The sequence below is a fragment of the Pinus tabuliformis genome, chromosome Q (genome assembly GCF_031772625.1).
Source record: "Pinus tabuliformis cultivar Carrire ecotype Pingquan chromosome Q, CPIR1, whole genome shotgun sequence".
Classification (NCBI taxonomy): Eukaryota; Viridiplantae; Streptophyta; class Pinopsida; order Pinales; family Pinaceae; genus Pinus; species Pinus tabuliformis.
Window position 1 is genome coordinate 314,054,393 of NC_142296.1, and position 4,919 is coordinate 314,059,311.

The window sequence follows — 4,919 nt, forward strand, 5'->3', positions numbered from 1 at the left end:
CTACACCTGTCACTTCAGTTCCGACAAATCCAACTGTTTGTGTAGCACATTCAACTCTGGTTGTTAGTGCCGTTACAACGTCTTCAGCTCTGAATACTGGTGTTGGTCCCCCTCACGGTCAAGTGAGTAGTGGCCAGCCGGCACACTCACCCAAAGTTGTTCACCCTGCACAAAGTGCTCCACCCTCTTCTGGTCCCGTCCCAGGAGGGGGGCCATATGATGCCTATGGACAAGCTGTTCAGGATCCGAATGCGCAAGGTCCATTCTTTTATTACGATTCTACTGGTCAATACCTTCAGCTTTCTCGACCCTTGCCTACTCAACCTATTGTTGAGGTTTCGGTACCGTTATCTGTTGCTTGGAATGCCACCACTTTCCATGGGGGCCAAGCAATGCCTACACAGCTTCAAGGACCACCTAACCAAGGCCAGCCATCTTATGTGCAAACCCCCCAAGGGTAGCAATATTATGGCCAGTGTTACCTAAGACAATCTGGGGGCCCACAAGGACAACCCTATCAGGGACAACCTTCGACCGCTGGTGGTCCATCTTTTACTTATCTGAATCAACCTTCTAGTTATCTGGGGCAACCTGGTACCCAACAAGGTTACCTGTCTGGATAACCAGGACAACCTTACATCCAACAAGGCCAACCTGGTATCCAGCAGGGTTATCCCTCTGGACAAACTGGACAAACTTATATTCCACAAGGTCAACCGGCAGTCCAACAGGGGTATCCTTCTGGGCAAGGGGGGCAGCCTTACGTACAGCAAGGCCAACCCACTGCTCAGCCTAGTCATCCTTCTGGGCAAGCGGGTCAGCTTCCTGCACAGCAAGGCCAACCCACTGCCCAACCTGGTCATCCTTCTGGACAGGCTGGCCAACCTCAAGGTCAACCGGCCGTCCAGCCCGCTCAACCATCTGTTCCGCAAGGAAAACCCTTGGTTGCTCAAGGACAACCTGGTACCCAGCAAGCACATCCTTCTCGGCAAACAGGTTCGTCCCAAACCCAACCAGGCCAACCTTCCGGCCAAATGGTCCAAGCTCAACCTGTTCAAGGACATCCTTCTGGGCCCCAGACTCAAATTGGTTATCAAATGTAAGGTGGGCCGCATCCCCAACCTTCTTACCAAGCGCAGCCTTCTTATCAGGCTCAGTATGGAGCTCAGCAAACGTATGGCTATGAGTAACCCCAGGGGCAAACTCAATTTACCCCTTATCAAAATTATCAACAAATGCAGGTCACTCCTTACCAGAATTATCAGCAACAGTACATTGCACCTGCAGGTCAAGTTGCTAATCCATGGGGTGCTGGGGGGCAGACCCAGGGTCAACTGTCTACTTATGGACAGAATCCTTATGGACAGAATCCTTATGGATGGAACCCTTATGGGCAAAATCCCTATGGGCAGAACCCTTATGGGCCAGGCCCATCCGGACAAAGTCCATGGGGGCAACCACCACCTGGTTGGAACCCTGGTACTACCTCCCTTCCACAGCCACAAATGTCCTTTAATCCTCAGTTGCCTTTCTTAGCGACGTTGGAACTTCCAGATGTGTCCAAGTTGATGAATGATCCCATTCTTCATAATCCATATTGGCCACCAGTTCCAACTAAGATACCCGATGATTGCCCGAAATTCGATGGCAAAGCTAGTGAGGACCCTCAAGCCCATGTTATGACCTATCACGTTTGGTTCTCATCCAACTCATGGCTTTATGACTCCATCCGGCTTCGCCTCTTCCAAAGGACTCTCACCGGCTCGACCGCTAAGTGGTATATTGAGTTGAATCGCGAAACATTTCAAGATTTCAACTCGCGGGCTATGGCATTCCTAACTCATTTTCAGTTACCCATTCGGTATGAGACAGGGACACATCTCCTTACGTCTCTCAAATAGGACACGACCACGCATATATCCAATCATATACATGAATGGAGACGGCGTCGTCGCTTGATCAAATTTTGGATTCCTGATCAGCTCCTGACCAATTGGTTCATGACTTCCTTTGTCCCTGCAATTGCACGAGACATCGCCATGGGAGCTTGTGTAGCTGAAGAGCAAGCTATCGCACGTGCTCAGTACCTTGACTTGGTATATTCTTAGTCAGGTACTTTATATGATTATTTTCCAGACACCCCGAGACCCGGAACATCCAAAGCTCCGCCAAAACCATCTGTTGACGGTGTTATTGGCTTTGTAAACGCGTCTTCAAAGAAATCATCCACGAACCCTGGGAAGCAAAAACAGAATGCTTCTAATGGAAACACTTCTCAGGGTCAATCTAATTCTGGAAGTACCTCCAAGGTAAATGCCATTCAGTCCACCACGGCGGATAAATCCTCGAAAGGGAAAAAGAAAGGGAAAGCCAAGAATAAATCCGAACAGCCCAAACAGGACTCCCCTAAACCTCCATCCGAGGAAGGAGCCAAACGTAAACCTAAGTATCCTTGTCTTATCTGTGATGAGGATCACTACACTAAAGATTTCCCTAGGTGGTCCGAAGTTAGTCGATTATTGAAAGGTGCTCCTGGGACTCCTGTTGTGCTTAAAGAACCTTTCCCTTCGCAGCAAACTCAAATGGTGGCAGATCCATCGCAACCCTCTTCTTCATTCGGCTCTCAAGTCTTTATGGCTGGGACGATTCCCATCCATGTCACTACTCGAGCGAAAGAATATCCATCTCATGCCAGTAAAGAGCTGGAGGTCCCCTCCAGCGCTCCTCCATCCAGTTCTGTTCCTCTCCACATCGAAAGACCTCGCACTGAGACGATGATCTGACCCCCTCCAAAAGGTGTACTCCAGAAGTCTTCTTACAACCCGAATGCTCATGCTGCTCAGCACTACAACATTGTTGAGGACTTAACCCAGGCTCCATATGCTATGTCTGCTCTCGAAGTCCTCCAGAGCTACCCCTCCCAGAGGAAGTCCTTGCTATCAGCCATCGGTGGCATAGACCCGGCTGACTCGGATCTGATTTCTTTTGATCTTGAGGGCTATACGCCGAGACTGCCTCACCAAATCGCTTTCCTTATACAGGACATCATCAATGGTAAAACGATTCATCGTACAGTCATTGATGAGGGTGCCTCAACTTGCATCATGTCTGTTGCTTGCTGGAAAGCTATTGGTTCTCCAACATTGAGCCAGTCTCCTACGACGTTAGAAGCCTTTGATGGAAGAGAGTCTCGTCCTTACAGTATCCTCCAATGCTTGCCCATCTCCTTAGAAGGGAAGACACTAGAAGTGGAGGTCGAAGTTGTTGACACTAATCTTACCTACAACCTCCTCCTCAGACGTAGCTGGACATACGCCATGCAAGCCGTGGCTTCCTCCCTTTTCTGTGTCATTCGTTTCCCTCATCAAGGGAAGATTGTCACGGTGGACCAGCTCTCCTTCTTCGCCTCTTCTTCCGAAGGTAATGTGCCATTCGTGGAGCATACCTCCAAATCATTCGAGAGTGTGGGAGCCGGACTCTTTAAGGATCCCGCTCTAATGGGTGTCTTTCCCCTTCCACCTCCGAATCTCGCCCCTATTAACATGATTTCCATGCGTTCTGATCCGTGGGTCCTTCCTCCCACTAATCAGGTAGAATCCTGGGGCGATATGATGCCATTGAGTCCTGCCGAGCTCAACTACGTTGAAATACTTGTTGTATCGGCTCCCCCTCCTGAATCTGCTCTTCCGAGCGGTGTTCCTGATTCGTATGTTCATTTCCCTTGGCTTGGAGATGATGCTACTTCGGATCCATTAAAGGAAATATTTCCTTCCGATGAAGCCATCATAGAGACCATGTCTCTTGAGGAGCCCCCTTGGTCAGATCATCACCACCGTTCCTCGTTTTTCCCTGCCCATCAGGAAATGATCGCATGTCTCGAATGGTTTGCTTCGTGTATCCCATCCCCGCCCCTTCAAACAACTATTCAAATTTACCAAGTATCTTCTGAGGGCAATATGGGAAACATTACGCAAACCCAACCCATCAACATCTCTGTAAAATCAGGGATTGTCGAGCATATTTACAATGGAGTCACTTGCACTCCAGAGGAAGTTCAATTCTACACTGACCTATTTCGCGAATTTTGTGATGTCTTTGCTTGGTCCTACGAAGAGATGCCCGGCATCGACCCTAGTATAGTGGTGCACGAGATACCTACGTATCCAGGTGCTAAGCCTGTTCGTCAGCGCCTACGCCCTGTGCACCCCCGAAAGGCCGCAGCCATCAAAGCAGAAGTCAAAAAGCATCTCAAGGTTGGTTTCATTTACCCCATTCCACTGACGGATTGGGTTTCTAATATAGTCCCTGTGAACAAAAAGCAGGGCACCATTCGAGTCTATGTTGATTACCGTGATATCAATCGCGCATGTCCTAAGGATAACTTCCCTACACCCTTCATCAATCAGCTTATTGATGAGTGTGCAGGAAGAGAAATTTACTCGTTTATGGACGGTTTTTCTGGATATAACCATATCAATATTGCACCCGCTGATCAACATAAGACGGCTTTTATCTGTCCTTGGGGCACTTTTGCCTATAAGAAGCTCCATTTCGGTTTAAAGAATGCCAGCGCTACCTTCCAACGTGCAATGTCCTATGCCTTTCATGACATTCGTCACATTGTACAGCCGTACTTGTATGATCTTCCAGCTCATTCAGTCAAGCGTCAGGACCATCCTTCCCATCTTCGCGAAATCTTTCTCCGCTGTCGACACTACCGTATTCAGCTCAATCCTCATAAATGTGTCTTCTGCGTTGAATCAGGCTGACTACTCGGGTTTATCGTCTCCCAAGAAGGCATCTGTCTGGATCCCCTCAAAGTCGAGGCCATTCTGAATCTTCCTCCCCCTGCTTCTTTGCAGCAGTTGCAGAGCTTGCAGGGCAAAGCAAATTTCCTCGGACGATTTATTCCGAATTAT